Source organism: Globicephala melas, chromosome 4 (genome assembly GCF_963455315.2).
Source record: "Globicephala melas chromosome 4, mGloMel1.2, whole genome shotgun sequence".
NCBI classification, from domain to species: Eukaryota; Metazoa; Chordata; class Mammalia; order Artiodactyla; family Delphinidae; genus Globicephala; species Globicephala melas.
Genome location: NC_083317.1, coordinates 52722115 through 52746877, shown reverse-complemented (window position 1 = coordinate 52746877; position 24763 = coordinate 52722115). Strand labels below are relative to the sequence as shown.

The following is a 24763-nucleotide window of genomic DNA, read 5'->3' as shown; positions in this document are numbered from 1 at the left end:
TGTCCAAAACCATAAAATGTACAACACCAAGAGTGAACCCTAATATGAACTATTGATTTTGGGTGGTTATGATGTGTTGATGTAGATTCATCAAGTGTACCACTCTAGTGGGGGATGTTACTAAGGGGGGAAGGTATGCATGTTTGGGATCAGAGGGTATGTGGAAAATCTTTGTACTTTCACCTCAGTTTTGCTGTGAACTTAAAACTATAGAAAAAATTGTTTTTATGAAAAAAATCACTCTAGTTTTCAATATTAACAGGCAAAAAAAGGAAACATATGACCATCTCAATACATGTGGAAAAAGCTTTGTCAAAGTACAGTATCTATTTGATTAAAAAAAAAACCTGGGCTTCCCTGGTGGTGCAGTGGTTGACAGTCCGTCCGCCTGCAGATGCAGGGGCCACGGGTTCGTGCCCCGGTCCGGGAAGATCCCATATGCTGCGGAGCGGCTGGGCCCGTGAGCCATGGCCGCTGAGACTGCGCATCCAGAGCCTGTGCTCCGCAACGGGAGAGGCCACAACAGTGAGAGGCCCACGTGCCGCAAAAAGAAAAAAAAAAGACCATCAATCCATAACTCTCACCATATTCAAAAATTAACTCCAATGTACCATAGACTTAAATGTAAAACCTAAAATTATAAATGGTCTAGAACAAACATAGAAGAAATATTTTTGAACTTGGGTTCGACAATTTTCATTAGATATGTCACCAAAAACACAATCCGTAAGAGGAAAAAATAAGTTAATGTATATTTATAACTCCTTATAATATTAATAACTCCTTTTAGAAATTTACTGTAGAGAATAAAAAGTCAAGTCATAGACTGGGAGAAAATATTGGTAAATCACGTATCTGGGCTTCCCAGGTGGTGCAGTGGTTAAGAATCCGCCTGCCAGTGCAGGAGACATGGGTTCAAGCCCTGGTCTGGGAAGATCCCGCATGTCGCAGAGCAACTAAGTCCATGCACCGCAACTACTGACCCTGCGCTCTAGAGCCCGCAAGCCTCAACTACTGAAGCCCACACGCCTAGAGCCTGTGCTCCGCAACAAGAGAAGCCACTGCAATGAGAAGCCCACGCACCGCAACGAAGAGTAGCCCCCGCCCACCACAACTAGAGAAAACTCATGCACAGCAACAAAGACCCAACTCAGCCAAAACTTAATAAATACATAATTAATTAATTAAAAAAATTTAAAATCACATATCTGATAATAAGAATGATGTCCAAAACTTAGCAATAAAAACAAACAATCCAATAAAATGAATGGGCAAACTATTTGAACAGACCCTTCACCAAAGATGAAGGCAAGTAAGCACATGAAAAATGTTCAACATCATTAGTCATTAGGGAAACAAAAATTTAAACCAAAATGAGATAACACGTTAGAATGTCTATCATTAAAAATAGTGGCCATCTCAGGTTTTGGTAGGGAAGTGCAGAACTCTGTACACTGCCAGTGGGAGTGTAAAATGGTAAAACCGCTTTGGAAAGCAGTTTAGCATTATTTTTTAAAGTTAAGCAGACTTCCAGTTTGAGCTCCAACATGTAATGAGCTTAAAAGTCATCACTCCCATCTTTACAGCAAAGAAAAGCTGACTAAACAGAAAAATAAATGACTTTTCTTGGACCCATTCGAGAACTGAGGTTGGAGGTTAAACTTAAAATCTAAAGAGACAGGTGAATACAGAAAATCACAGCTTAGATCTACATACCTGAACCAGAAGGCACTAAAGCCATAAACTTGTAGGAACACATAAATTGTTAATTGTGAGGAATTGCTAGAGGCTAAGTGTGGTAGACTAACATGAAAGGGAGAAACTTCTGGAGGCCTCAGTCCTTAGGGGGTCCCAGCACTTTCATGGACTTTTCCCCCAGAATCCCACCAGGTTTTTTTTTAACATCTTTATTGGAGTATAATTGCTTTACAATGGTGTGTTAGTTTCTGCTTTATAACAAAGTGAATCAGTTACACATATACATATGTTCCCATATCTCTTCCCTCTTGTGTCTCCCTCCCTCCCACTCTCCCTATCCCACCCCTCTAGGTGGTCACAAAGCACCGAGCTGATCTCCCTGTCCTATGCGGCTGCTTCCCACTAGCTATCTATTTTACGTTTGGTAGTGTATATATGTCCATGCCACTCTCTCACTTTATCTTACCCTTCCCCCTCCCCATATCCTCAAGTCCATTCTCTAGTAGGTCTGTGTCTTTATTCCCGTCTTGCCCCTAGGTTCTTCATGACTTTTTTTTTTTCTTAGATTCCATATATATGCATTAGCATACGGTATTTGTTTTTCTTGTCTGACTTACTTCACTCTGTATGACAGACTCTAGGTTCATCCACCTCACTACAAATAACTCAATTTCATTTCTTTTTATGGCTGAGTAATATTCCACTGTATATATGTGCCACATCTTCTTTATCCATTCATCTGATGATGGACACTTAGGTTGCTTCCATGTCCTGGCTATTGTAAATAGAGCTGCAATGAACATTTTGGTATATGACTCTTTTTTTTTTTTTGCAGTATGCGGGTCTCTCACTGTTGTGGCCTCTCCCATTGCGGAGCACAGGCTCCGGACGCACAGGCTCAGCAGCCATGGCTCACGGGCCCAGCCGCTCCGCGGCATGTGGGATCTTCCCAGACTAGGGCACGAACCCGCGTCCCCTGCATCGGCAGGCGGACTCTCAACCACTGCACCACCAGGGAAGCCCTATGACTCTTTTTGAATTATGGTTTTCTCAGGGTATATGCCCAGTAGTGGGATTGCTGGGTCGTATGGTAGTTCTATTTTTAGTCCCACCAGGTTTTCATGGTGAAGATATGAGAAAGATCCCTTCTTGTCACTGGTCAGGGGAAGGACAGAGTGATCACTGAGAAACACTTCCAGAGTCTTCTCTGCAGTAAAGGCCCACTCTTCAGGGAAGATCATGCTACTATACCAGATACAATTCTGAAAATTTATCTGGCTAGGGAAAGGGAATTCCTCTCCACTCCAGCCCCCATCAGCCTTTTGATCTCACCTAAAAGGAGGAAAAAATGTCAGCAGGAGACAGGGCTTCAAAGAAATAGCTCAGGAATAGAAATTGATATATCAAGAAAGTGCCTATCTTTTAGAAATATTAACTGAAACTGAGGTTCTGACACAATTACATTTTAATGGAACTGCTCAAGATTTAACATCAAACTCCATGCAAAGTCAGAGAGAAAGATGAGAGCTCTCTGTTAAACAGAAATGTAATATGTTAAGGCTATTTTTTTTTTCTACATTAGTTTTATGTAGCCCTGGCACAATCCTGAATGGAGAATGAAGACATTACATTAAGGAGAAGTAGAGGACTTTTTTATGACAAAAAATAAAAGAGGACTTATCCAGTATGTGATAAGAGAAAACAGAGAGAAAAGATAATTACAATTAAAACTTATGGTCCCAGTCAGCTGAATGGTGAAGCAAAGGAAGGGAGTAATAAACAAATAAAAGTCCAGTTTCTAACTCTAGGACACTAAGTATCCAGACACTACCTCTCTCTAGAACTTGAAGAGATGACACTCATGACAAGAACACAGCAATGAGAGAGGTTTTTTTGCTCAACAGGAACAGAGCTGCTGCAGATAGAGGTAAGGGACTTCATCTTCTGGAAAAACATCGCTCTAATGTGGCTAAAATCCACATCTGATAGACTCATGAAGTGTCTTGTAGGAAGTTTTGTTCTTTACAAGATCGATGTTTTGAGTGACAAAATATACTCTAGACTTAATTCAGACAAACCATTAGAAATTGTTTTATATCCTGGAGGAGATAGAAACATTGGGCAAATAGGAAGATGTTAACTTAGAAATAAGGGAGATACGGGGCATGTAATCAGGGCCTAATTAGGAAAGCACGTTTCCCAAAGTTAGAGGATGATATCATGACCTGATTCAAGAAGAAATGTTGCATTAAATAAAATTATGACTATTAACTGCAAATGTTCCTTTATGAGAGAAGAGATATATATAAAGAGAACAACATGATAAACTGCAATGTCTATAAATACACACGAGATGGATAGAGGGTCCCATCTGAATAAGCAAGACAGTGTAAGAAAGATAGTGCTGAGAATGAGCTGCAGCTAGTGAAAAATATTTGCTTAGTGCAAGAAGAATAAGAAAACACAGAGCTATTACTTAAAGCAGTTATCTTAGTTATAACAGCTAGAATGTATTAGCCCATATCCCTTCCTTTGTCTTCTCTGTAATAATTACACTTTACTGAGTTGATGTCCAGGAACTAGGTATCAGAAGAGGGGCTTTAGGCAGGTTATCTCATTTAAATCTAAACACAACACCATGATGTGGATATTATCATACCTTTTCTCACAAATAGAGAAATTGAAATTTAAAGAGGTTCTGTAAATTGCCTACAGGCACACAGTTAGCAGGTGGCAGAACCAGGTTTTGAACTCAGGCAGCCTGACGCCAGATCTCATGTTTTGAATCACTGTACTCTATCATCTGCTGCATCAAAAGAGATCATTCCAAATAGAAGTGATAGAACAAGCATGAGTATGAAGGCATTGAAGTTCAAGATACATGAGAGGCATCTAGATCCTCTAAATGAGTTTTAGCCCCCTAGCCAACATCAGTTACCCTTCAGGGAACTAATACTATATACCAACGAGATCACTGTACCTCTTGCAATGATCTATGATGAATACTGACATAGTCATCTGGTATCTAGAGTCAAATAAATAATTTCTCAAGCTTTTAGAATAATGAGAAATTTGAATTTGCATTAAAAATAGACTATATTTTGTCCATCTTAGAAAAAAATATAGCTGGTCTATCAAAAACGGTTAAGAATAATTATTTGGTCAGTAAAGATCAGCCTGTATTCGTTAAGAATGAACCATGGCAGGTGAAAATATTTATATTTTAAATTTTTAAATGTACTAAAATAAAATCGAATGCTTAAAAATTTTTTTTGATCAAAGGAAAGCAATAGATAGTGTTTTGGGGATGTAGGAAAGACCATGGACTGAATAGTATACTCAAGATTTTTAAGTGGCTATGCAAGTTTATGAAAAGAGTTTACTGGTAAAGCAATGTCAATCAGAAGAAAGTTGTTTAATGGCTTGATCATAAATTTCCTGTCAACCCTTTTTAGAGTAAAGTTTTTATCAACAAAGATACAGAGGACCTCTTTCACATATTTAAGAATGATTAAAAGGGGAAGAGATAGCAAATGCATAGTTTTCCAGGAAGGATTTCCATAGTATCTCAACAGAATAGGATGATGGACATAATTTAACCACATATAATTTAATAAAGATAAATTTTTTACATTTAAAAAAATTTTTATTTATTTTCGGCTGCATTGGGTCTTTGTTGCTGTGCGTGGGCTTTCTCTGGTTGGGACGAGTGGGAGCTACTCTTCATTGCAGTGCACAGGCTTCTCATTGCGGTGGCTTCTCTTGTTGCAGGGCACGGGCTCTAGGCACACGGGCTTCAGTAGTTGTGGTGCACAGGCTCAGTAGTTGTGGCTCGCAGACTCTTGAGCGCAGGCTCAGTAGTTGTGGTGCACGGGCTTAGTTGTTCCGTGGTGTGTGGGGTCTTCCCGGATCAGGGATCAAATCCACATCCCCTGCATTGGCAGGCAGATTCTTAACCACTGCACCACCAGGGAAGTCTAATAAAGATAATTTTTAAAACGTGTGCACAAACAATTGCACTGTTACAGCGTGAAGGAAATGCAGTGTCCCAAAAGCAAGCACAAAAATGTCTTGAGACTTTGTGTCGACATAAGTTCCACATGAGTCAGCAGAGTGCTCTGAACTGGACATCCCATAGGAAACTATTGCATTTAAACTTGGGCTCCAACAAGTTAAAAAGCATTCATAAGAGAGTGACCAGAATAATCTGAGCTCGGGAAAAAAGCATATGAAGAAAGTCTTAAAAAAAAAAAAACACTGAGGCTACTTCATCTGTATAATGCCCTTGGGTGCAAGCAACAGCTCCGACTCAAATTGGTGTTAAAAATAAGAAATTGTATTTTCTCTTGTAACAAGAGGTCCAGAATTAAAGTCGCTTTCACATGGTAATGACAGGTTGAGGCATCAAACTCAGAGAATACATCTAACAGGAATACCTCTTCTTATGGCTCACTACAAAGAGGAAAGAGACAAAAGTTTTTCAGAAGACTTCTCTTATGACTGCATTCGTTAGAATTGTGTCTCATTACCATTCCTTTACACATCACTTTCAAAGAAATGGGATTAGTCCCACACTAACCAGGACTCCCCAGAACTAGGAAAGGTCATGTTCTTCTGAGACCTGATGATGTATGAGGAAGTGAGTAGGGATTTGAGCAAAATTAAGAGTTCTGTTAGAAATAAAAAGGACACCAAACAGGTCTACCACAAAATGTCCTAGGGAAAATTTAATAGTAGCTTTCAATTATTTAAGACTTACCATATGGAAATGTATCCTATGGCTCAAGAGAAGGGAATCTAAGATTAATGTTTGGAAGTTAAGGGTGGATCTACAGCAAGCCAGTAATAAATGGAATTTGCTGCATAAGGAATGATTCCCTTACTCTACATGTATCCTCCAGAGGGAGAGCGCTAGACTAGCTCCCCTCCAGGAAGTCTTCCAACCAAAGCCCAGCTTACAATTCTGCAAGTTTTGTCTTGCACAAAAGCATAACCAATGAGGTAGGTAGAGACTGAAATTTGGGCCATTGTCAACCTGCAAAATAATGCAAAGCTCTGTTGGACTGAGGCACCTAGTTCAGACAAATATGCCGTATATTTGCGAGCTACTCCTCCACAGTGTTAACACCTACTGAGTGGAGAATTGTACAAGGATGCCATGTGTACTCGTTAGCATGACAGTGATTCTAGGTTTCTCTGATTGAATTTAGTAGCTTACTAAAGAAAGTTGGAAAGAATAGAAGAGCAGTTTCAAAATAATAACTGTTTTAATACTATTTATAGTTTGCAAAGCAGTTTTTCATCTTTAAAACAGACATTATGATTATTCTCATTTTTTAGATGAAGATACTGAGGACCAAGTTTAAATATCATCAATGAGTAAATGCCGGATTTGGGTTTTCTAACCCAGGCAGGTCTGACTGATTCCAGTGAAAATAGAAATTCTTCTTCCTCCTCTTTCTCCTTTCCTGCCTATCTGTCCTTTTTCTTCTTCTACTGAGTATGCAAATCTTTCTCTGGTAGAGATAATAAAATGTTTTTATAATAATCTTGCTTATTTCTTAAACCCATATACCCTTTAAGAGCAAAATTTTGTCCTTCCCATATTATTTTGTTCACTGAGTATTTTTATTCTTTTCCATGTACCCAGACCTTATTTAAATATCACAATAATGGTCTCTTTCCATCATTTGATTCACATATATGTTCTAATTATGGTTGTGCTTCGAGGAAAAGAATGGATAGATATCAGCTCTAGTTTTAGTTGGATTGAATGGATTTTGGTATCAGCTTTGCTTTTACTCTTAGACAGTCCCTTCTATGATGACCCAATGTTGAAATAACATATAAAGAATAACTTTTTATATTAAAATTCTTGTCAAGTATTCAGTATAATTTAAATTTATTACTAATATATCTGCTGTCACATACACAATGAATCCTTCCAATTTCCTTTTCTTTATGGAAATATTACAATATATCCTAGTAAATCTTAGTGCCACTTTACTAAAAATAATGTTGAAAGGCAGAGAAGTAAAGTCTTTTCATATGCCAAATTTGGTAGTCAGGTTTATATTAAGAAATAAAGGGGAAAATAATAAAAAGTGCAGAATGACAGCAGGGGCTGGGGACTATTGGATGGGGAACAGAAGTGTAAGGGAGACTTTTCACTGCACCCCTTTTTATCTTTTAAAATTTATTTAAACATTAAAATTTATATATTTAAAAGGATAAGTAAATGAATAGATGTTTGGTTAAAATTTACACCAAATAATAGCTAGATAAATAAGAAGAAAAAAAAAAAGAAGGAAGGAAAGGAAGGGACGGAGGAAAGATGTTTGTTGATACATATTTTACTTAAGTACTAAGTGATGTTCACAAAATTATCCAGGAATCTTGAAAAGCTATCATAAGCTTCTTGAGAATTCTTAGAACATATTTGTAGATGATCCAGGTCTTTATGGGTTTAAAAGGAAAGTAGAGAAAGGAAGTCATTTTTGGAGAGAGGAGGGGAAATAAAGTTGGGATTTGTAAGGACTGCTAATCCCTTTTTAGTGCCTTAGGCAGAAGACTCCACATTTTCATACTTTTGAGGGACAAGAAAAGAAAATGGGGAAATAATTGGCTGGATGTGAATCAACTGATGCTTAGAAAAGAGTGAAACCCTCAATTTGCAAATTCAAAGATGTATAATAGATTTACTGGGGCTCAGTGGCAAGCTCCCCAGACTGAAAAGAAGCATGACTCTGGGCTGAGTGTAGATGGTACCACCACAAAGTGACTCGTCTGAAAATGGGACACAGATGCATAGCTTCTGTGCTTGTTACAAGGACATACACTAAAGTGCTTTGTCAGCATCCACCTTCAATTCACCTACAGTGTTAGGACACCTCAACAAGACTTCATATAGGATTTTCAGTCCCTTCCAGGCTAAAGTTTGCAGTAAAATTGGTTATAAAGGGAATTTCTGTAAAATTTCTTCTATGACAAAATTAGAACTAGGCTTCCAAGTAAAAATTCAGAATAATAGGGTCACTACAAGTATTCTTCTAGGTCACTTCTATATTTTGCATTTCCCCACCATAATTCTAGACTTTGAGATATCCTCTTTGTTAGCATTCTTCAATCTGGAAATTCTATTTTCTTCCTTTCTTCCATTTTAAGGATTTATTTATGTAGTTATTATGTTTACTTAAGATATTTAAGGTGCTTAATAGAGAGGATAGAAATACTATATTCCCCATTAGGTGTGTCAACATAGGATAATAAAATCTGAAATTTCTTTAATATTGAGGATCCAAATTCTATAAATAATTTTGCAAGCTAAAAATTCTGTAATATTGCATTAAAAATGAGGAAATCTTATGAACAAGAACCTATTTCATGCCCGTCAGAGGCCATATGACATTTAAGATATACCTACAGAATCAGTTCAGTTTAGTTTACAAAGGCCTACTTGAGATGCCAGATTCCAAAAATACACAGATTAATAAAGATAACACTCCTGGCTTCTGTGGAATTTTCAGTCCAGTGGAAGAGACAGATTTGTAAGCACCTAATGTCAATGCAGAGAGCAGCAGCAATCTCTGCACACATACCCTCTCCCATTAAACCAGTCAAGGCAGGAAGGGATCCAAATTCAAATGGGCCTTATTCAGTGACTATTCCAGACTCCCGAAACATCTGTTCCCAGGACACTGCATTGTAGTTGGGCCCCAAATGAGAAATATCTTAGCAGACCACAAGCATTTGGAGCCCGTGCTCTGGATCTTCTCACTGCAGACTAATGTCTACTCCTCCTTATTTTAGCCTTCTGTTGACCCTCCCCTTTGGTCTGATACATTGATTTATCACTACCTCAGTTTCCAAACCCACTCTGGTTACGGATATTTTCTCTCCACCTCAGATGGAGGGTTCTCCAGGCTTTGAACGAGCATGCTGATTCCACCAATGGCAGAGACTTTTTTCTCTTCCTCGGGTGCATGCAGCTACACTAGTTTTACCACCTTTTTTTCAGTTATGTATGGTCATCCAATTGAGTTCTAGTCAACGAATGTGACCGCAAATGATGTGGAACACCTCCAGGCCTGACCCATTAAAAAAGTCTCATGTACAGTCCTCCGTGCTCCTTCCTCTTCTGCAGATTGATGTAAAATAAGGGGGAGAAATGGTAGGCAGACTGGAGGGGAGTAAATTAGTTTTGAATCTAATAAACTTTACCTTATTAGACAAAAGAACAATTTTAAGTTATTGCAACAAATGTTAACAGGTAAAGAAAGTGTTTGTTGTTTGTTTGAGAGGGTTAGGAAAGTTTGCATTTGCATCATGGAGCTGCCATCAGGTTTTAAAGCTAAATTATAAACTCTTATTTAAAATGACTAGTAAATGGTCAGAAAATTAATTTAAGTGCAGTATTTCTCGTTTCTTTTCTTAGTTCCTTGAGGAATGAAAAATACAAATTTAACTGCCTTCAGAATTTTTATCACCTTGTAATTTAATTTAAATTTTTGTGGCCACAAGGCATTCTTTGTAATAAAACTAAAATGATATGAAGGGGAGCAGCTTCTGGTAATTGATGATTTTTGTCAGGAATTTTAGGTTGCATTTCTAATTCTGCAACTGACTCATTAGATTACATTATGTTCAGTAAGTTACCATTTCTTTGTCAGACAGTTCTGTGGGTGGTGTATTAATATTCTTCTAAAATCTTTTTTTTACCATGACAGGGGCACTCCTCTCGGTACTTATAGGATCCGGAATATATTCATATATCCTTTATTATATCTTTATAGTTGTTTTCTTTCACTCTTTCTGATTCTTCTAGCTGATCCTTTGTCCCAGATTTTTTCTCTCTATAAAAGAATGATAATGCTACCCATCTGGCAGTTGCTTGCCATGAATTGAAGAGGTTTGGGAAAATTCCCTGGCAGAGTGGCACTTACATTTGTATCATCTACGACAGAAATATGATTCCTATGTTAACATAAATATATCCCTTCTGAAATGTCAAAATGTTTTCAGCCTTCACCAATTATTTTAGTTATTATAAATGGTGGTGATTCTTCTCTCAAGGAAGCTATCATTTTCCAGCTTCCATAAGAGTTAGATACAGTCCATATTAGCATTTAAATATTTCAAATAATATGTGTAGAGGAACTAGCTTTATAAGTTTTTAACATAAATCTAAAGGAGTTAACAAAAAATAAGCTTGTGCCAGAATAGTGTCAGACCCTGCCTTTGTCAAAGACAGTGATACGAAGCTTCCTCTTCTCAACTGTTCCTTTTCTCAACCACAGCTTCCATTGACTTGTTAATTAGTTGAGACTTAAATATTTAATTTTAATGATTTACTACATTTTTCTCAATTACATTTTACTTTATCATTACTCACATACTACAGCACAATTTCCTTTGAAAAGATCTATAAAAGTAATTAAAGACAAAATACTCAGAGTACATATTTTTCATAACTGTACTAAATGATGGGCGAGATCATAAGTAGAGGAAATTGATGAATTGAAGAAGCAAAACAGATGGTAAAGCTGTGTACACGTGCCAACACACTCCAGCTTGCAGGCTGTTCCAGATTCTGCTAAGGCCAGAAACATAGTGAAAGAAATAGCAAGAGCTTGATCCAGCAGGAACAGCCCATAGTCCCCTTGAGTCCATAAAAGCAGGCTTCCTGGCTCTAACACAAGTAGCCCTATGCAAAGCAGTACTCCATGGAAATGCTGTGTTTTCTGACCTTCTGGAAGTTTCTGTGTTAAAGCATATGGTTTTTCTCAAGGGAAGAAGAGTCCTCTCTAAATATCTGTCAAGGCAATAGATGATGTAGATAAATGCATATACAGAGACAAAATGATTCTCTCTTTTCTTATGTATGGCCATCCATTTTTTTTTCTATTTGCAGTTCATCTTTCCTTTGTTTTGTGCTCATAGGTAGCAGATACTCTACTAATCTCTAGGAGTTACACAGATGATTAAAACGATAGTTCTGCTCATAGGTTGGTTCATCACTACTTCAATTCACTAAGAAAAGCTTTGAAAGCACCCTATTAGGACAATAAAAATACTGGTAAAGTGAACTGAAAATATTAAATAAATCAAGACAATTTTCTTTTGGCTTCAGAATGTCTTCTCAGTTTCCAAAATGGTGACAAATCCATAATTGAACAAGTGTATCCCCAGCTCCTACCCAAGGTCAATTAGTGTACCAACTAGTACCTTGCAAGTAAACTACATTTAAGTCATCAATAAAAAAGCATGGAAAAAGTCAGGTAATAGAGGGTTTTAATATTTAAATTTTTGCTGAACATTTGTTGTAACAGTGAACATTTAGAAAGAAACTAAATATCCAACACTATGAGATTGGTAAAATAAAGCATACTATTTTATACTATGGAATATTAGGCAGCCAAGGGAGTCATTTTACAGGACTATAAAATAAGATAGGAAAATACATGTGATATAATGTTAGGTGGAAGAGACCCAAGTCAATTCAGTATAAATTGTTCTGATATTTGTCTGTCTTCCTCAGAACAAATAGTAGATTCCAGTAATGATTTTGGACAACCATTTCTTAAAATGGATCTTAGGAGGAAATGGAGCAACAATCCCTGGGGCAGTGGATTAAGGGGGAAAAATTTACTTTTGATGGAGAAGTTTTTGAGGATGGCTGAAGCACAGCGGGCATTATAGGGGCACTCACGGAGGAGGAGGGGACGCCACTGTAGGGCTGAGAGGCAAGCTGGTTTGGTCAGATAGTATGACAGTCATCCCAGGCTTCATGACTTCATGGAACAGTAACCAACTATTTGGAGATCCAGCAGCCGTAAGTTATGACAATCGCACAGGGATGATTGAACCAATGACTTTCACAGTGCAGAGGATAACCAGTTCATGGGTGTATCCCTGCATTGAAACCTAAGACCAAAATTCAAATATGGGTGATGTATGACTTTTCTATCTTTTTACTTGTCTATCTACAACACCTTAATAAAACACCTATTTGTTTTCCCTTTTCTACGTTCCTGGGGGAAAGTATACTTCATGAATTGGCCAAAATAAACAAGAGACTAGGGAGGTAAATTAGTCTTTAAAATTCTCAACTTAATCCAGAAGATACTTTGTAACCCATGCAGACTACTCTAGTGAAACTTATAAATTATTTATGAAACAAGATTATTCAAAAAATAAATAGAGGTTATTAGGATATGTAAACATACCAAGGATGTGAGATAGAATATAAACAGTGCCAAATACAGGCAACACTAATCTTTAAATTAGTCATCTCTGGTCCCCTTGTCTAGCCAAATCCCAGAGAGCATTTTCTTCCCCCTTCAGGAAATTGAATGTAAAAGAGATGAGAGTCTCATCTAAGGGGTTTATTACCCTATCCTGGAAACAAAAATAGAAGATTTAGGTAGATAGGCTTTTGTTTAGTAGTTCACGGTCAAATTGAACAGTATCTCCCTGTAAGCCCACACATTCTCTTATTTGAAGGTCTTCTACTGATACCCCATAAGGCATCAATAATTTATACCTCACTGTGTAATATACATTACTTTGTTTAGATAATCAGAACAATACCCAGCATAAACATTTACTGTACAATAGGAAGTCTTCACTGGGAAGAGTTGGAATTAGAAGAAAAGAAAGAAAATGGAGGGACATGAGGCTTTTCTGGGAAGGGCAGACCTAGTCTAGGTATCTCATGTGAAGACTCTGAATCCCTAAAGTGAACATAAAGATTCTGGGAATCTGAGGAGTGCAAGAAAGATATAGAACGGGAAGCAGAGGGAAACAAAATCCATTTCACGTCTTAATTTTTTCCTAGACTCCAAAGCTGGTTTTCCACTGAGAATAATCTTTCATCTTTGGCAAGCTATTAATACCAGGTATCAAGAACGACATTTATTAGGGGTCTGATCATACTGGAAACTCCCAAGCAGGGTAAATGCTTTATTCATCTTCTTTAGCTCTGGTTTATAGTAGTGAGATAAGTCAAAGGTAAACAGAGGAACAGGATGGTGACTTCTTTCCTGAGACTTACTGCCAAAAAAGGAATCAATTAAACCTAGTCGTTAAAGTTTATAACAGGCGTGTGTGCTGGGTCCAGAGGCAATGGAGACAAAAGGGTAGGTGAAAGTGGTCAATTTGCTTGGGAGAGGCAAAGTCAAGAGACGCTTTATAGAGCAGGTGATGTTCATGCTGATGTCTGATATTCATGCTTGGAAGAAAAAGCACAGAGCGTATTCCAGACAAAAGGAGAAGCAGTGTAAACCAAAGTCATGGGTTCCACCAGGGTCCAATTGTACCTCCAGTGCTATTTCATTCAATTTCAACCCATAACTAGTATAGTAATTTATGAAACTGCCTCACTCCAAATCTAATCATTAGACACCCATTAACATATCCATAATGCTTTCTTTAGCTCTGTATTCACAAAGGATCTATCTATCAGATCAGGGCTTATCCCACTAATTCACAAATATAATGACTATTTTGAAGTCCAAGACATGTGTCTGATATTATTATTTCTCTTTCTTAAGATAGAAAACACTAGAAATAAAACTTCCTTCTCCTAGATTGTAAAATGAGTCTGTGACGCCTTGTAGTTCTCAGTTTAAGTCATGTTTCAACTCAGAAAATTGCTTTACATAAATCACAGGTGAGCTCAGTAACAGATTTTTCTATCAGACTTGCACCTGTGAACCTTAGTTGAAGGCCTATTATTTCCTGGCTATGAACTGAACTTTATCAACAGTGGTTACATAAACATGCCAAACCACCTGGTAGGTACTCTACAACACTGATACTTTGAGAAAGGGTGGCCCAGTCCTTCAGCAGAATAGTACTTTGAGAGTCAAAAGAGTTCATTTTAGCAGTAACAAACACATTGGGTAAGCATGCATTCATATATTGCAGATTTTTTCCTCTTACAGTATGTGAGCACAGGCTAAAAAAAGAAAGAAGTCCAAAATAGCCTATAAAATACTTCCTTAAGGTAGCGACATATGAAATTAGAGCAGCTGAATGTTTGACTTTCTGAAATTGCTTCTTGTAAAGCAGAAATGTCTTATTCAGTATGCACACGTGATAGTGAAGGCAGCCGCCGTGTAGAGTTCTGTGATTCTGTGCCAAACCTAGATGCTGAAGTGCTAAGGGTGCCTAGAAAGTCAGATGGTTGCTTTCTTTGAGGGCTTGCCCATACATGTTTCTAATCTCTGCATGGAGAGATAAGATATGCTCTTTAGGTGAAATGAATGGCGGAAAAGTGAGTACGTAGACCTGGGTCCTTAACTTTCAGACACCATGCCAGCAACTTGACACAGCAAGAGGCTGTTAAGCATTAAAATCCTTAGTCCCTCATTGGAATTTTTTCTAAAAGTCATGCATGAAGATGTGATTTTCTTTTATACAGAAACACAAAGGTCATCCAGTTCAACCACTCATTTAACACTTTGGGAAACTGAGGCCCAAAGAAGTAAAGGGACAGGACCACAAAGCCAAGACTGGACCCAGCTTTTCTGGACTCCTAAAGTGCCAAATGTGGCTAGGACAGTTGGAGGTCATCCAGCTCAGGCATTTACCACCATGGACTGTACTTATTAAATTTCTCTCTAGAGACCTTAAGTTCAAAATAATGTTTTGACTCTAAAATCCTGCCTGTATTATGTAATAATTAATTACCCATATTCTTCAAGGTCATTCATCATTAGCCTTTATTCACTCTTTTAACAAACATTTATCTAGTATTTCTTGTAAATCATGAATTATATTGTAAATGAAAAACAACATGGCCCCTGTTTTTATGGAGCTTTTGGTACTCTAGGTAATTTATAATATAATTGCGTTATATACTGTCATACAATTCCAATTTGAACAAGTGCTATAAGGAAAAACGAAGGACAGTGTTCAATGATAGAAAATAATGAGGGACTGACTGTTTTAGAGTTGATGGTTAGAAGAACCATCAAGGGAGGGACATTTGAAATCAAATTGCAAAGATGAATGAAGTTAGTCAGATGGAGGGTGGTGGGTGTGGGAGTGGGAAATCCTGGCAAAGGGAAGAGCACAAGCAGAAGCCTTGGCCTCTGTGTTTGAGGCACTAAAGGGAGGTGAATGCACATGGAGAATGGAGAGTCAGGGGTGAGTGACTGAGAGTGAAATTGGGGAAGTAGTCAGGGACCAGATCACATAAGGCCTAATAGGTGATGCTAAGGAGGATGAATTTTATTCCAGGTGCAATGGGAAGCTTTAAAAGCATTTTTTAGCTGGGATGTTAATATGATTCAGTTTACATTGTTAAAATGACCAACATTTCTGACTAGCATTTAGTAATTACTAGGGTTAACATACAAAGTAGATACGTGACAGCTAGAATCACAGAAACTTTCACTTAAACTGTCTTGGTGCAGGATATTGTACAACTTCCACAAGTATGGAAGCCCAGCAACTACAGTAGGCAAGACATCAAAAGTGCAAACAGACAGGTGATGATTTTTTTATGGAGGAAGGTCCAGTACTCACCATTCCACCTGTTTGTTCTTTGGGTTTCAACCTTGTACCCCTGACACTCAGTTTCTTCCCTTCTCTTTATTTACTTACTTACTTACTTATTTATGGCTGCGTTGGGTCTTCGTTGCTGCGCGCAGGCTTTCTTTAGTTGCGGCGAGCGGTGGCTACTGTTGTTGTGGTGCAGGGGCTTCTCACTGCAGTGGCTTCTCTTTGTTGCGGAGTGCGGGCTCTAGGCACTCGGGCTTCAGTAGTTGTGGCGCACGGGTTTAGTTGCTCCGTGGCATGTGAGATCTTCCCGGACCAGGGCTCGAACCCGTGTCCCCCACATTGACAGGCGTCTTCCCATCTCCTGACCTACACATTGCCTCCTTCTCCAGGTACTAAACTTTCCATTTCTTTTCTGGCTTTCCATCTCATCTCTCCTATCTTCTGGTATTTTTTAAATTTTAATATTTATTTATGTATTTGACTGCTCAGCTCTTACTTGTGGCATGCAACATCTTTTAGTTGCAGCACGTGGGCCCTGACCAGGAATTGAACCCAGGCCCCCTACCTTGGGAGCGCAGAGTCTTAGCCACTGGACCACCAGGGAAGTTCCTCTTCTGGTATTTTTTCACTCTAGTGATTTTCACAGTCCTTAGCTTATAGTAGAGCTAAGTTTTTTATGCTCATGGAAGGAATAAGTGGATGAATGAATTATAAATAGGAACTCGGATTTTTCGGTCAACAGAGAAAACCAATGACTATATTGCTAGTGGTAAGAAAATAAAAATAAAAACCAGGGCTTCCCTGGTGGCGCAGTGGTTGAGGGTCCGCCTGCCAATGCAGGGGACACGGGTTCGTGCCCCAGCCCGGGAAGATCCCACATGCCGCGGAGCGGCTGGGTCCGTGAGCCATGGCCGCTGAGCCTGCGCGTCCGGAGCCTGTGCTCCGCAACGGGAGAGGCCACAACAGTGAGAGGCCCGCGTACCGCAAAAAGAAAAAATAAAAATAATAAAAAAATAAATAAAAACCATAATTTAATTGTTCTTCTTTGTTTTGCTGCCCCCCAATTAACTAATTGCTTGGAGCAAATCTTTCTAGTTTTGTCTTTGTTTTTGAAAAATCTTCATTGTCCTCACTGAATTGAAATTATTGATGCTTAGTAGCTGATTGTATAATACTTTAAAATCAAATATGAGTCACTGTAACATGTCTACACATTGGATACAGTGTCCATCTTTTTAAAGAGTACTTCTGGGGGTTGATTTCTCCTTTGAGATTTTGATTTCGCTTATGACCTCCCTGACTCTTGTGCAACTTTATTTTTCCCCAGAATGAAAGAGCTGTCAAGTAGTCATGCCATTAGAAGAAGTGTCATGCAACCTAGCCAAAAGAGTCTCCTGCTGTCTTGGAGTGCTTACAATTGATTAATATTCACTTTTCTGTTCTCCAGAGGTCATTTATAATGCTGTGTATTCGTGGTCTCCCTGCTGGGATTCGTTTGACCTTGAGATAACACACGTTACCAGAAGAGAACACATCTGACACATCTGAAGCAGGTATGCTTTATTTGGAAAAAAAAAAAAAAAAAAAGCAAATTAAGACATCGTAGGGTACTACGTTTACTTTCTTAAATGATTTTTATACCAAATTGAAAATATCATATCAAAACCTAATATTTTTCTAAAGGTCAGAACTGATGCCTTTTCATGTACTGAGCAGAGAAAACTTAAGAAAACTGTAAATAAGTGCAGCTTATTATTTGCTGCCTCACGTCTGTTCTATGGCCTTCTCAGAATTACCTGTTGCTTCCCTTCCCGGGGAAAACCTATATGTTGTTCTTTGTCTTAATTCTTGGGGACTGTGTTCTCTGTTATCTGTCACCACTGGAAATGGTTTGGATCAGCAAATTCCCTGAAGTTTTATTGATATTGACTCTTAAATTGAAGCCTTTCAGATGGGGATTTGTATAGAGATAGTCTGGGTCTGAGTAAGCCTTCCTTCCCAGAACCCCTCAAATCACACTGGCTAAGGCTACCTAGCCATGCCAGCCCTGGGGAAGAGAATCAAGGCAGGTTGTCTCTTTCTTATAACACGATCATTATTAAAATGGGGAAAGTATGAGATCTGGAATCAGATACGTTCATTTCCAAGTTCTGAACAGTTGGTTTAGTCTTCAAAGTGTGTGTGTGTGTGTGTAGGCTTTATTGAATATCATTATTTAATTATAATTCTTCCACATACTATCTATGTAATCTCCACCAGCTTACTTACTTCTGTGATATTAATTATCCTCAGATCTAAAATAGAAATACTAACCCATCCTTAATTTAACTTGAATTAATTTCAATAGAATATGTACAGCAACATGTACAGTGCCTGACACGTAGTAGGTAGTCAGTAAACATTAGAGCCTGTCACAGAATAGAAAGCAACTTCGTTAATAATCCTGTCTCTCTGAAACTAGCATGAAAAAAATTTTATTTTTATAAATAAAATGCATGAATAGGATTCAGTTACCAACTGAGAACAAATACATTTGGTAGGTTTGTATGATATTGTTAAATTGATTTATTGACTTTCTTACTTTAAACAATGCTCACCAAAAAAAGAAAGACATTAACTTCAAAGTATCAGAAATATCTTGTATATATTAACAAAAAAATGTCAATTCAAGCTGTAGTAGTAACAAAAATCATTGAAATCCAACTTAAAATTAGTATATAAAAATCTCCATAGGTATATACAATTTTCCTATAGGTATATACAATTTTCCTATAGGTATATACAATTTTCCTATAGGTATATACAATTCTTTGTCTTGAGCTTGTCTTGCCTTGGACTTTCACAAACCAGATCTTGAACCAGATTAAGAAAAGACAAAGAGCTTTCAATGGATAACACCCTGTTTCTGGTCATTCAGGACTGAGGCCAGGGACTACATTGCTAGATGCACAAAGTAAATTGTCAGAGAACTCTGTCAAGTGTGTTCTTTCTACCCCCTTTAGGGAAGAGATCTATCATTTAATGCAGGTTCTACAACCTCCTTATCAGTGACCTTCTCACCTCAAACACTTACAAGGCAGATTTCCTCTCATCTAGAGATAGTGAGAGGCTCTGATAATAAGAAATTTCTCGCTTACTGTGGTCAGCATGGACTGGCCTGCTGTGGGTCTAGTATCACATTGGAAATAGAACAGAAAGGTAAGTGATTGGGGCATAGTGAGGAACCACCCATCCCCCCCCCCCCCCCCGCCCAAGCCTGATGGTTCAAAGTATGGCCTGGATCCTCTGACCTGGTGTATTCCTCATTCTATATTGCCTGTAGTGACCACCAAACTTAGGATTTGGCTCCACAAAGAAATAGGGAGATATTAGGGAGAAGTTCCCACACTTATCCATAGTCTGAGTATATTATTTCCACTGCTTTTTGCTGACTTTGCAGTAAACTTAGTAAAATCAACCTGGAACTAAATCTAAACCTACAATTCTCCAAATTGATTAAGGAATCTAATAGATGTTAAGACCTAAGTGTATTTTCAACCTATTTTTAAGCATCAGGTGAAAATTATAAAAGTCAATAAGAGCAGTCATACATTTTTTCGAACCAGTTACAAAAACCACTTAATGATGCGGAAGAGTGATGGTGTTTGGCCACTGCATATTCCCAACTATTGATATCCTCTATGAGTCATGAGGATGGAAATAGGAAGATAATTTTATTCTTTTTGTTTGTTTTTTGTTTATTTCTGTATTCCCAGAAACTAGAACAGTGTTCCTAGCACCTAGTAGTAGCTCAATAAATATTTGTTGACTGGCTGAATGGCTGAAGGAATGAATGAATGGTAAAAGCAGAATGTATATACTACTTCAAAAGAAGAGATATGTGTGAGGGTGTAGGGGATTCTGGTTTTAGAAGCAGTGATAGAACAGGGAGTACTATGAGAGAGTATAGAAGAGTGAAAAACAACAGGGCTCTAATGGAAATATGGGAATGATACTTACTGATGGAGATGGCATCTCATAAATGAGGACAAAGTGCATAATTTGAGTAAAGGTAAAAGAACGGGTGTTCACATAGAAAACAGTAGAAGGGCCTAATGGAGAAAAAGGGCTGAATTATATACAAATGTGGAAATGGAAAGGAATCCTAGAGTCACTTTTTGTCCTTCAAGAAAAAGTTGCTAATAACCAAGGAGAAGATACTGGTAGTTAGAAGTTAAACTGGAGACTTAGTGATGGGAACAAGGGAGGGGAGAAGGGAAGGAAAATATAAGAGTTTAACAGGCCACAGTGTCCCATGAGCCATGTTCATGTTTCTTAGCTTCTAGAAGCTGCAAATTGAAATGCTTACAGGGAACAGCTAATGAGTGACTAGTGTCTAACAGAAAAATAGAAAGTACACGCTCCTTCTTAAGGCAGCAGTCAATAAAGGTCCTGTGATTGTTTGCCATGCAGAAATAGACTCAAAGAGAAACCAACAATCTGCATTTGTATGTAAAAATCTTCTAATTTGTAAATGTTGGGAACTGATTCAACTTTTATAAAAATGGTTTATGGCGCATAGCACATGGATTTATAAAATACAGCACTGAGAAAAAAAGAAATTGAATGAGATTTCCAGCATAATATCATTTATATAAATTTAAAATGTTTACATAAAAAACAACCCAAAATATTTTATAAGATTTCAGGTACATTGAATGACATAAATCAAACACATTAGAATCCTGCCTTGGTTATGCAAGACAAGACTGATACGAGAAATGAGAGAGGAATACCAAATTTAAAAAAAAAAAAAAAAGTATTACGTGGACATATGATAATAACATGCTATGGACTAAGGAGTGCAATTATCCAGCTTTCTATACCTAAGATCCAAAAGTAAATGAATAAATATAAATAAAACACACAGTAAATATCCAAACAAACATACCACAAAAATCATGCTACTAGTCGGTCTGTGAGCTACTGGTTTGAAAATCCTTATTTACATCTTGTCCTCCAAAAGCTCCCATGAATATGGTCAGAAAATTGGCTGGAGAAGAGTCAGAGGCCATGACGTATGAGCATAACGTTGCTTTGGCTGCTGCCAGTGTGTCGTCCTCTAATGCTCCTTCTGAGGGTTTTGTGCAAGGGGTAACCAAGAAAATGAGGAGCAAAAGGCAAGAAAGTATATCAGAATAGATGAAATCTGCCTCTAATGACTGTCATCCAGTCATAAATACCCTGGTTTCATGCAAAGTATTTTTATGAGTTCTCTGATTTATCTCTTTAGACAGTTATCGTAAACTCTTCCTCAAGCACATACCTGGAGGTTATGGGTGATAGTATTTGGGCCAACACTTATTTCTAACTACTGATACCTTCTTCCATGCGAAGGTATATCAGTTAACATGACACTCTTGGCTTCTCTCCACCCTCTCATTCACTCCTCCCCAGCGGATAAGAAGTGCTATATCTTTGGGAGGAGAAATAGGCTGACCCTTCCTTCCTCCGTTCTCTTTAAAGGGAAGCCCTGCAGATTCCCAGTACTTTCTATATCTTGTTTGACTAATTCTGAAGAGCTGTATGCACAAAATCTACTTGCCTAACAGTAACAGACCTAAAAACTACATTATCTGAAGTTATTAGTGGTATTATTATTAGTTATTATTCATCTGCTTTACTCTTTAACTCAATTAGTTCAGAACACAAGCGCAGAAGAGATGTCCTATATTTAAGGGAAACTGTCAAAAGCAACAATAAATGTAAGTATTTATAAAAGTGCTTTGTTTCAGGGAGATCAGCTCCGTGCTTTGTAACAACCTAGAGGGGTGAGATGGGAGGATGGGAGGGAGGCTCAAGAGGGAGGGGATAGGTATACATATAGCTGATTCACTTTGTTGTACAGTAGAAACTAACACAACATTGTAAAGCAATTATAATCCAATAAAGGGGCTTCCCTGGTGGCGCAGTGGTTGAGAGTCTGCCTGCCGATGCAGGGGACACGGGTTCGTGCCCCGGTCCGGGAGGATCCCACATGCCGCGGAGCGGCTGGGCCCGTGGGCCATGGCCGCCGGGCCTGCGCGTCCGGGGCCTGTACTCCACAGCGGGAGAGGCCACAGCAGTGAGAGGCCCGCGTACTGCAAAAAAAAAAAAATCCAATAAAGATGTAAGAAAAAAGGACAACTGTGACCAAAAAAAAGTGATTTGTTTGAGATCAAGTGTCTTAACATTTAATATTATGCCTTATCAACTCATATCAATCAAAATTTACATAAGAATGAGATAAATAAAACAGAATTTATCTTATTTCATGACATGACTTTAAAGCGAATATATACAAACTCAGTAAATTTTCAAGAAATTTCATGTAGAATCATTATGCTAAATATTTGAAGCTTTGTATTTATTTTTTTAAAGTTTTAAGATTCTGAAACTGTGTAAATCCTTATTATATGCTTTTTAAGTTTTCATTCACAAATAATTCTTCCAGGAAACTCCTTGGTCATTATTGAGATAATTAATTTCTGTATTTATTTTGTTGTTCATTGGGTCCAAAAATCATCTACATTTAAAGAAGCAACTGAGTCCTTATTTTGTAGATGATTTAGTTATTGTTCAGGAACACTTCATGTCTATAGAAAGGCCAAGGAGAGAGCTAGTGGGAGAGCCAAGACAAGAATCTATGATTCCTGATCCTGACCGAGGTTTTTCTCCTTTATGACATTTCCTCTGAGAATGACTTGAAGGTGATGGCTAGGATTGTTTAATTATTTTTATGCCAAAGGAAATATCTCTAATAATTCATTCAACAAGGATAAATTGAGATACTGCTTTGTCTCAGGATAAATTGAGATACTGCTTTGTCTCATATGTTCTGCTTGGGACTTATTGACAAAGATAACATAGTTTTGACATCAGAGAATTCACAATGAACTAGATGAGATGTGTATGTGTGTGTGTGTGTGTGTGTGTGTGTGTGTGTACACACACATATATATATGAAAAAAATAATAATAATGACATAGACTGCTTATAAAACTGGCTCAAGAGATAAAAAGACCCACTCTGCTTAAACAACTTAAGGCAAATTTTAAGAAAAGGAGCCTCTTAAACCAGATCTTGAACCAGGATTTTACCAGCAGTTTATGAAAGTAATAATCAAAGTAATAATGATTAACATTTATTGAGGACTTACTGTATATTACCAACATTATCTCCTTTAATCCTCATAATAACTCGGTGAGTTCCATGAAACACATTATAGGTACCAGGAATACTTACTGGAGTTTATCATTCCTGCATAGGGGAAGTAGCTGTGGAGCAGACGGGTAAGGTTTGTAGAAAAGGCCCAGCTTCAGGTATAGTAGGAAGTTAAGAGTTTATCCTGTAGACATTGAGGAACCAGCTTCTTCATTAAAATACTGAACCTGTAAGATTGCTTCCTCTCTTTTTGTATTCTCTACCTCTTTAATAGCCTACAATCAGTTTTAAAACATTTAGCAACTAATATAAGTATGCTACTGTGCCTATTCATGAAATAAAGTCAAAGATAGTATACACAAATCCTACTTCATATGAAAGAATTTGTATATGTAGTATAATTTTCCAAGCCCAGCTTTACATATTCAACACATGCTACTCATCAGGGTTCCTCTGTAAATTTAAGCCCTCTAAAAGATTGTGGTTTAGAAAAGAAAAAAAAAGAAAAAGAAAAACTTGCACGTACGGTTTTATTATATTATGTATTAAATAGACCAATATATTTCCATAAATCAGTTTGTTCCCTGGCTCATGATGAAACCAATTTCTCAAAACTTTTAGCCAAATTAATAATCATGAACAACGGTCATTTTATTTTTCCCTTAAAGCCTAATTTAACCTTTTAAGTTAAGAGTGTGTTGTGATTAGTGTTCAAGGCTAGTACTGTTTGAAACAGTAAATTTCTGTTTTTATATAACAGTAAATTATATTCTACTTTTTTCAAAGTTAGGTTTTTAAGTGGCAAATTTTCTCTAAGAGTGCTTCTGAAAATTAACTTCTATTGAATGGTAAATGCAAATGATAAAAATCCTGGATTGCAAATATAATTACATTAAGTACACAGAAACACCAACTATGAATTTTAAAAAAATTTTTGAGTTAAATTATTAAAAGTTTATTCTAGTCCTTGGTAAAGTAAGATTTAATTCATGTGTTATTTAAAAAAATCTAGATAATGGACTATGTTGAGTATTTTGGGGAGGTAATATAGAGTTGGTTGGGTTTCAGTACACTATTTACTGTATATATGATTTTACTCAACCCTCCATCAATTTCTTTATCCGTAAAGTGATAAAAATAGAGCCCACCTCTCTGGTTGTTGTGAGTATGAAGTTAATTACTACATGAAAAGATCTTAGAATATTTCCATAAAATAAATATCAGCTACTATTTTTAGTCACATCTAAAAATCAACTTATCATTTGAAAGGGTGCAGTACATTTGTTACAAGTATTCTAAAGATATTACATATATTTGCAGTTATGTTCATAATCATCTGCTAACAAATCTTAATCACTCATATCATTTTAGTTTA

General features: G+C 37.4%; 1 protein-coding gene across 1 annotated transcript in view; it reads left to right on the top strand.

The window, feature by feature from the left end:
* Nucleotides 1-24763, top strand: part of CBLB (Cbl proto-oncogene B) — a 410825-nt gene that overhangs the window by 117424 nt on the left and 268638 nt on the right. Inside the window, exon 3 of the mRNA XM_060298032.1 lies at nucleotides 17654-17759. The gene's annotated coding sequence lies outside the window, so the exon portion shown is untranslated. The remainder of the gene's footprint in view (nucleotides 1-17653; nucleotides 17760-24763) is intronic.